Below are 10,166 nucleotides of genomic sequence, written 5' to 3' on the forward strand. Positions count from 1 at the left end.
CACTTTTGATAGCAGCTTCAAATTTGAGTATTCACAAGGGCAGCCTCAGGTTTGATACTCTGCTAGAAGGACTCACAGAACTCGCTGAAAGCTATTGTACTCACAGTTACAGTTTATTACAGCGAAAGGATACAGAATGTAGTCAGCCAAGGGAAGAGATACATGGGACAGAGTCCCAGCCAGTTGAGAGCATGAGGTGCTGTCACAGTCAAGGGTACAAGTAGGCATAGATAGGAGAGCTCATGGACACTTTGCTCCCACTATATTTTCAAGTTCCCTTAACAGGGACCTGGAGACCTATCTTTTGTATTTTTCTGTTGGTTCTGGGAAAGGGAGCCCTGTGATGTAACTGTTTTAGTTCAATTAAATACTCAGTCTTGTTCTGTATTTACTGACAGGGAGGCCACAGTTGCTGTGGCAATGGTCAGATGTGGCCAGAGCCCTTGAGTGTAAGATAGGGGTGTAGAAAGGAGGAGGGGTTTGAAGATGCTGAGGAGGCCAAAAGCAGAGGCACTTTTTTTAAAGCAACAATGTTTTGCCATCACCTCTATCTATTTCCAGAACCTTTTCATCATCCCCCAAAGACACTCTGTACCCATTCGGCAATAACCCTCCCATATTGTCCTTCCCCCAATCCCTGTTAACTTCTTTCTGTCTCTATGAATTTGTCTGTTCAAGGTACCTTATATAAGTGGAGTCATACAATATTTGTCCTTTCATGTCTGGCTTCTTTCACTTAGCATAACGTTTTTAAGGTTTATCTGTGTTGTACCATGTATCAGAACTTTATTCTTTTTTTTATGGATGAATACTATTCCATTGTATAGATATACCACATTTTGTTTATCCATTCATCTGTTGGTGAACACCTGGGTTGTTTCCACCTCTTGACTGTTGTTAATAATGCTGCTATAAAAATTGGGGTACAAATATCTATCTGAGTTCCTGCTTTCAAATTTTTTGAGTATAAACCTGGGAACAAAATGGCTGGGTCATCTGGAAATTCTATGTTTTGAGAAACAGAGAAGAGCTTTTGAGAATGAAGTTTATCTTTTTCTCATTGGGACACTAAAGCGATGAGATTTTGTGAAGTTGTCTTGGCAGGCATTCCTCAGCTTTCAAAAAGTTTCTTTTTGAACACATGGCTATTGTTAGGTTTTGGTGAAATGGCATTATTTATATAGAATATAATTGGAATTGACAAGAAGGTCTCAGCTGAGCAAGGTCTGTCATAATGACCTTTATTTAAGATGGTGAGAAAAGGTACCGGGACACAGGCTGAGAGAGGCTGCCATTGTATTTCCTGGTCCCACCTGGTATTTGCCTTTCATGCCTGGTCATTTACTGCCATGTTGTTTAGGAGCAGAAGAATGTGCTCGCCATCTGGAAATCTTGTGGTATAAGTATATCTTTTTTTATTCCTGCACTCTTTGAGCATTATCTTAATTTTCTGACTCAGTTTTTTCCACACTATTTCTGAGCCATGATTCTGTTGATTTGGTGGTGGGAAGAACTATAATTACTATTCTCTTTGGGACAGAAGTGTGATGGCTGCATGATGGCCATAGAATGGAGACCTTCTTTATCAAGATGCTGTCAACTATGGCTGACATAATTTAGCGATCAACTTAAGTTAGTTGGTATTGCCTTAGAACTAGAGTTGCCAGATAAAATACAGGATTTAAAAAATATTTATATTTAGATAAACAGTGAATACTTCTTTTAGTATGAGTATTTCCCAAGTATTGCAAGGGACACACTTATACTAAAAACTTATTCATTGTTTGTCTGAAATTCATATTTAACTATGCATTCTGTGCTTTTATTTGTTAAAAATCTGGCAGCCTTCCTCAGAACACCAAATGCTTGTGAGACCCTTTCTTTTCTTCAGAGCATTGTTCAGTGAATGCACTGCCTGTCTGTGTGGTTTTGTTCCATGCATGATGCAGCTGGCTCCTGTCTCTCACACCAGTGCCCTGCAGGATACAGACGGCAAGTGTATCTAGTGATGAGCCATGGTGGATAACACTGGCAAGTCAAGGATGCAATTGCCTGTATATTCTCCGTGAGGCTGGAATGCATATTAGACAAGGAGGTGATTTTCAAATTTGGGAAAAGCATGCCTGAATGGAATGTCTCAGCTGAAGTCCTGAATGAATGGAGACTATGCTTGTCTTGCCCTTGGATGGGTGGGGAATTGGGGGATGGGGATGGAGTGCTAAGATAGGGAAGCAGGAGTCAGACCAACCACCTTTTTCACATTTGTGTCCAAAAGGACTGTAAGCCCAGGCATTAGCTGATAATGAGCCATTGCCTTTAGTTCTACTGCTAAGCTCCAAGTCAGAAAGGACTGCCACCCAAAGTTGAGTCCTTTTACCTTTAAGCCTCTTGCTCTCTAGTGAAATTTTCTCCTACTGTTCTTTCTGCTCCAAGCTTTCGTATACCTGAATCTTCTCCTGTTTTTATATTTTAAGCTCGACGACTATAACCACTACAGCTGCTAGGTGAAGTTAGGCAAATTTTCTATCTGTGTCCAGATTGGCTTTGAAATGAGGTTTGATAAATTAAATTATGGTCATCCATAGAGGAGTGGATGAGAAATAATGATTTGGATTCATGTCATAATGTCACAGCAGCACAGAGCTCTCTGGGTCATTTTTCTTTCCTTCTTTCTTTCTTTCTCTCTCTTTTTTCCAGATGAAAGAATTCTTTATCTCTTTTCCCACCCAAGCCACCACAAGCCAATGTCCAGTATATCACAGGAAAGAGTTACTTTTTAAAACAGGGGGGTGCTGTAAAAGGCATTTGAGGGCCTCATCTAGATAGTTTTTCAGCTTATTTTCCTTTTGACAGCTTTAAACAGCCTTTTAAAATTGCCAGGAGAGTAGATTCATATTTTTATCATTCCACCTGCATAGCATTTTAGACACATTTCTATTCCTGAAAGCATAATAATACATAACATTTAGCATTTAATTTATGACTCCTGCCACATCTGGTAAAAAACTCCTTCTGAAGCAATAAATCAACTTCTTCATGTCAAATTGCCATTCATTCTTTGACCTCTTCCATAATTTATGGTTTGTGAGTGCAAAATGGGAGAAGCAGCTTAAATCAAGTGGATTTTAATTAACAATCTTAGAAAATTCAGAAGAATATTTGCAGTTTATTCATGAGGGGAGAGGACTTGGTTGCTAGAAAGAAGAAAAAAAAAGCAGCTCATTTCCATGGGTACAAATTGAAATCTATTCTGGGTGCTTCGAAACCACTACATGAAGATTTTTCTCTGCTTTGAGTTAGAAAGACAAAGTGATTCTGATAGAAAAAGCTGTCCAAGCTCCCAGGGCAGAATCCATTTTCTAGGAGAGATTTTGAGGGGAAAGAGTAGGGGGAGACATATAACCATCTTCTGCTTATGCAGCCTTTAACAGAGTTGCCTGGCTGCTGACACAGTGCCTTTCATGTCAAACAATTTTATTTCTAAGCTTTTCACACTGTGTCCTAAGTAGCTTCTATTAGCATTGTCCTGTCCGTTTCCTTGGCAACAGAGCTGGTCAATTTAGACACCATTAAAGAGCTGCGGAAAAAGCAACAGCCAGCAGTGTGATGGGCAAAATTACAGAGAACAAGCTGAATACAATCCTTGCTGGAGGAGATGCATTTTCTTCCAGGGCCCATTTTATTGTAATTAAAATTGAAAAGCTCTTTTTAAACGGGGCCCTAGAGTAAGCACAAACCAGAGACATCTACTGTACAACCATTGCAGCTGCATTCCTTAATGTTATCTCTTTAACCTTAATGGATTGCTTGCACTTTTTAAAATAAACAAGGAGGGAAAACCTAGGGGCAATATGGTAGCTTCTTGTTATCCATCTTTAGAATCAATATAGGATAGAGAGAGACAACTTTTTTCATATCTGAAGTCATGTTTAAACGGAGCATGAGATCCTCCAGCTGTATGTACAATGATTCCAGTTTATCTTGCATGAGAAAATAAACTTTTATTTCAGATATCACAGGTAGTCTCATTTGCTGTTTATCTCACTTCATTAGTTGTGGTGACTTTATGTAGCCATTTTCCTCCAATAACTACATGGGCCATTTTGAACATGGAATCAACTAGAACTTTGAAATTTTCGGGACTGAGTTTTATGTTGGTAGTTGGCTTTGCACTTACCGTTTTACTCACAGCTTTTTGTATGTAGAATAGGATGGAACATAATTTGAGGTCGGGGAGATCTTTTCTCCCAGTACAGAATATGTTAAAAATTCCTTGTCCTCTGGGATGAAAGTAAGTTAATTTATATACTGTGTATATTTGAAAATGAGACAAGAAGATTACTTCTGTAGGGACTTGAAGGTAGCTTCAATATCATTTTCACTTTAAGAAGTTGGACAGAGAGTTTGTATTTAGGAATTGGGAATTTTTGATACTATTGTCTATACTATGGTGGATGCACTGGGATACTTCAGTGTTTGCATCTTTTATGCTTTTAAGTTAGTCTCATCTAAATGGAACCTTGTAAGGCAGTGGATGCCTGTTCATAGAAAATATCAAAGCAGAGACAATGCTTACTGTTGGAGACATCTTAAGTGGGAAACATGCCCCAGTAGAATGCTCAATTTGATGACTTCTAAAATCCATTCTTACACTGATATTTCATGATCTTGTCCCTGAAGATAGACAAAATGTATGTTCCACAAAGTAGCCCAGTAATTAGTGGGAGAAAATGACCCCTGCACTTCATTTTCTACAGTTATCTGGGAATATGCTTCATCTCTTTCTATAGGGCTCCTCTGTTTTGGGGGGGGCAGGGTAATACAGAAATGTTCATTTCCATGCCTTTTGGATTCCTCTCTTACCTGGTCAACAAATAATAATACAAGACCCTGTGTTCGTGAAAGTTCTTGATCAAATGTTACTAGGGTCATAAAGTTTCTGAGATTTCTCTGTGTTTTTTTTTCATTCAGTTAGAATCAGCCTGAATCACCGTTTCCTGTTGAAAGGGTTACTGGAGCCTTAAAATCATTCCAATCAGGATCTCCATGGCTAGATAACAAAGATGCCAATTAATGTTGGTTGTAAAGGGGAACAGCAGGGCCCACCAGTCATTTTCCCATATGGCACACAAGAACAATTAGATACATAGGCTGACATTTCATCTTTGGAATTTACATAATGTATACTACGGTGATTGATAGGAAAGAGGTCCATAGACGTGACAGACTGACAGAGGATAAGGGCAGAAGCCGTCCATCTTTTTCATTATGATGACTATTTTAACGAACAGACCAACTCATTTCTGCAGTCTCTTAAATCATTTGACAGTATAAACATCTGGAGAATAGCCCTGGGAATTGGGTTTGTCAGGTGAGGGCTCTTTGGCTGGCAGGGAGGGGTTGTGGGATTCTTCTGGGGCTGCTGATTCGGGGGAGAACCACTAGCTGCCCATCACAGGAGACCCTACCTTTCTTGACACCAGGGGCTCAGGGTGTGGAAAAAAATTTGTGCCACCAACACAGTCTCCAGCGGAAAGTACTTTTCTGTCCTTTTACATTCTTTCCGAATTCTCTCCAATGTCAAATGTCTCTTAGTTTCCTGAGCTCTGAACCTGATTCATTGAATAACTTTGAGCAAATGACGACCTCTCCTAACCTCCTGTTTTCTCATCTGTGAAATGAGGATTCCCTCTGACACCCAGTTCCCTCTCCCGGTAGAATAACTCTTTCTGAAAAGCATTTTGATCTCCATAGGGAAAGGTGTCATACAGCAACACAGAATTATATTTGATTCTGTACCACCCACAAGTTCAATGTGTGTGGTCCCAGCCTGGCTGATAAGCAAGCTAAGTGTTTCTTGGTGTGTGTAGGTAATAACACCTGAGAGAGGAAGCCACTTAAATTTCAGAGTTTGAAGCATTAGATACCATTTTTTTCATGCCCTTGTCCCACTAGAACAGGGTGTCTAGCTTTGGCACTATTGACATTTGGGGATGAATAATTCTTTGCTGTGAGGAGCTGTCCTGTGCATTGTAGACTACTTACGAGATACCAGTATCACCTTCCCCTCCTTCCCTGAGTTGTAACAAGCAAAAATGTCTCCAGACATTGCCATATATCCTCTAGGGTGCAAAATTGCCCAGTTGAGAAACTCTCCTCTCAAATGTGCTTGGGTAGTCATCCCAGCAACTTGAGATGGGGGTTGTGCTTGAATCTGGCCTAGGCTGGTGCTTATATAAACTAGCTGGTAGCTTCCAAGGTGTGAAGCAAATTCAAGAAAGCAAAATATTTTAATATTAATTTAATTTTTAATTTTAAAATTTAATATTTTAATATTTGAGTACAGCTAGTTACATGATAGTCTGCTGGCATTTTCCCCCACTGGATTGCTGCTGCCTCTCATAGTGATAGAACAAACAAGGGATGCTGGCCTCTGCACCCTGAGCTTTTCTTAGTTGAAGACTAAGGGAGCCGTTGGGTCTATTTAAAGTCTGTGGATTGAAAAGCAGACACCCAGCCTTGCTGTATGAGATACAGTCTCCTCTACTAATGATGTTATTTATATGTTTTCTTGGAGAAGCTTCCTGCTTCACAGTTGCAGCCCATTAGCTGGTTTTGTATCCAACAAGCATACCCATTGGTTCTTCGTATATGCAGGATGTGATAGAAAAAGTTTGCACTGTGCTGGGCTGGCATAGTCTATAAACATGATGTAATCACTGTTCCATAAAACAATCAGGAAGGACCCTGACTGAAATAACTAAGAGATGAAATACTACATCTACCACAGGAGGCCAGAGAACAGAAAGGTATTTGGAGATTTGGTTAATTATTCTGTTTGCCACTTGAAAATGCTGGGTATATTTTTTGAAAAGCAAAATTAAACGTTATTGGAAGAGGATCTTTTTTCCTGAAAGAAACTAAGTGTTTAAGAATTTAAAATCCTTTTTGTTTTCTCAAAGAAAATGCCACTGTCACAAACCTGTGTCCATTGACTGCAATTTTCTGTAGTGTAATTTATCAGACACCTTACCTAACTGGAATTTAACTGACAACTTCACCTTTCCAGGAAACAAATATGAAATCAGGAGGTTAAAAAAATTTTCTTGGCAATCAGAAGAGATCTCCAAAAACCCATGCGTTAAGGTTTCTGTGTTAATTGATCAATTAAATCATTAATTTCTTCACATCCATTTCAACACATCCATTCAGTGACGACCCGTTCCCAGGCAAGAGGAAGCTCAGTTCTGGGAAGGAGGCTCCATGCTGTCTAGGCTGAGAGTCTAAAGTCTCAACACCAGGAGTGCTGTCTAGAGGGGGAATGTGGGCTCCAGGTGGACATATTCTCTTGGCTCTTTGGACTCTGTGGCCTAAATGGGGAGGGGCACTGCTGAAAGAGGGACAGAGTAAAGCCCTTTAAAGGCCAAAGACCAGAGAGGAGGGACTCTTTTACCTACTTGTCTTAACAATCAACCCAGTGCCAGAATGTGGTTGAAATGAGACAGATGTAGTTGGCATGAGTTAAACATACACAAACCACCGAGAAGAGTACCTGGCACATGTAGACACTCTATAGGTGTTAGCTATCTATACTGTTATGAGTGCTGGGAAAACCAACCCAAGTTTTGGCTCTTGGTATGTTTTGGGTACACTTCAAAAAACAGAGATCACTTGAAAAAAGAAAAAAGAAAAAAGAAAAAAAAAATTCTACCCTGTTGGGGGTCTGGTGTGCAATGGCTACAAATAGCAACCTCCTCAGTAGTGTATGCAGCCTGTTGCCTTTATGGGTTGCCCTTAGGAACCTTGGAGACAGCCCTTTCCAGTGGATATTCATGTATGGCCTCACGCTGTCCCCAGTGTAGGCTCCAGACAGGTATGCACGGTGCGTTTGGAAAGCCCTAGGGCACAGTGGCCAGGGTCCACATTGGCCAAGGTGTAGTGTCCATCCGCGCCAAGCTACAGAACAAGGAGCATGGTGATTGAGGCCCTACACAAGGGCTAAGTTCAAGTTCCCTGGCCACAGGAAGATCCACATCTCTAAGAAATGGGGATTTACTGAATGTAATGTGGATGAATTTGGAAACATGGTGGCAGAAAGGCGGCTCATCCCAGATGGCTATGGGGTCAAATACATTCCTAATTGTGACCCCCCTGGACAGATGTTGGGCCCTGCACTCATGAGAGCTTTGGTGATGTCCCCTCCTTACTCATGTCCACCAATAAATCCTACTCTGCTGTTAAATAAATAATGTTTTATTCAAACAAATAAAATTTCCAGCACTGCTATCTTCAGAGGGCATTTAAATGGTGCTGCGAACTTGGAGATTTGGGCTTACAGGTTTGGTGGCACACTGAGGAATTGTTGAGGGCTTATAATCACACCTGTGGTCTGTGGATTAGTGCTTCTGTCAATCAATTCATGGTGGCCAGCACCTTATACTGAGTCTTGTTTTACCATCTTATAAATATTCAGGTTGGTCAAGGGAAGACATTGTTGACAGTATGGACAAAACAGTCTGAAGTCACCAGTACTGTTGGAAGAACTACTCAAACTATATCCTGTAAGTGGTTGATCAGTTTTTTCCCTTTAAGGATTGACTATGATTTTGACCTTATAGCTCTGTTGTTTGGTCAGGTGCTCACTGATCTATCATTCAGACTTCACTTTCAGAGGAATGGTTGGCTTGCCTATTTTTTAAATGTGTAATAAATTAAAAGAAATTCTGGCTATATGAGTTACTGATTCTATTATTCTTAGTAATCTGCTTTGGGAATCCTTTAAGAATATTGCTGGGCTAGCTGTGTCAAAGCACAGATGATAAATTGGCTTATAAAACTTTAAAAGTGATGTGGCAGCTTTTTTCCCTCTTGATCACCTTTGCATCATTGAATTCCACATGAATCCAGAGTGGGACTGACTGTGGATTTTTCTGAGTTAACAAATCAAGGTGTCAAGTCAGGCTGGCTTATTACTTCTGAATGCCAGCAATTCTGTCCAAAAGTCCGAAAATAGCAAGGGGCTCCAGAATGAATCATCTCAATTCATTTTAGGCTTTCAGTTTCCACTGAGTAATTTTTACAATTCAGTTCATCTAGCTGGGGAGAAGCCTAACCAGCGGGACTGTGACAAATCAGGGCCGGAAACTTGATAATGAAAAGGAGGACTTGGTACTATCAAACTTTAAACGTTTGGGCAAAACGTGCTGCCATTCACACAGTAAGAGGCTGGATGTAAGTCCGAGAGAGTGGTCCAAAGCTAGTTAAAAGCTGCAGGATTTATTTTATGCCATGTTGATCATTTCAGGTTATCAGAATTAGTTCTCTAGAAAGATAACTGTGTAGCAGCATAAAATACATTCAAAACATGAACATATTACTTTCTGAAATAATAAGGTCATCTGGTAGGGAAACACTTGTTTCTTTTCCTCCTGTCCTTGGTTCATTCCTCTTTAAACTGGCTCTGCCTTTCTCCTTCCTCACTAATAAATCTCTTTGTTTCCTACAGAGGAGAATACATAAATCCTTCCTTTCTCCTCACAGAAAAGCCTGTTATTTATGTGTATGTTTTCTACTCACTCTCATTTGTGATGAATTTGTGATTAGAAAGAACCCAACATTGCCCTGTTCTGTCAATCAACTGAAGGGGAGCTAGGAGTTCACTCATGTAAACATGCAGGAGAATGGCCACATATTTTTAATATCTGCATTTTATAGGAATATTAATAGGATGATCACTCTCAGTAGGTTCTCGAGAAAATAAGTCACTTAAAAAAAAACCCCTAATATCATACAGTGGTCTCTTGAGATTAGATATTAAACTGAGGCTTGTGACTCAGTATCAAGACTGAATCAGAAAAAAAATTTAAGTGGGTAGAGTTTTTCTTTGGAGAGATGATCCCCTTTGGGGGCATGTGGTAGGGTCTAGTTTTCTTTCTTTTAAAAAAATATTTATTTATTTATTTGGCTGTGCCAGGTCTTAGTTGCGGCATGCAGGACTTTGATGCTGCATGAAGGATCTTTAGTTGTGGCATGTGGGATCTAGTTCCCTGACCAGGGATCGGACCTGGGCCCCCTGCATTGGGAGTGTGGGTCTTAGCCACTGGACCACCAGAGAAGTCCCAGGTCTAGTTTTCTTGTGCTGACCAGGATCCTCAGAAATATCCCAG

The 10,166-nt window shown here is 40.2% G+C and overlaps 1 non-coding gene across 1 annotated transcript; it reads left to right on the forward strand.

Annotated features, from left to right (window-relative positions):
- The first annotated feature begins 7,680 nt into the window (after positions 1-7,680).
- Positions 7,681-7,815, forward strand: LOC116762965. Its single transcript, XR_004352390.1, has one exon. It is a non-coding gene; the product is annotated as a small nucleolar RNA SNORA70 (small nucleolar RNA).
- Positions 7,816-10,166: the final 2,351 nt, after the last annotated feature.

This window comes from Phocoena sinus, chromosome 11 (genome assembly GCF_008692025.1).
Source record: "Phocoena sinus isolate mPhoSin1 chromosome 11, mPhoSin1.pri, whole genome shotgun sequence".
Taxonomy (NCBI): Eukaryota; Metazoa; Chordata; class Mammalia; order Artiodactyla; family Phocoenidae; genus Phocoena; species Phocoena sinus.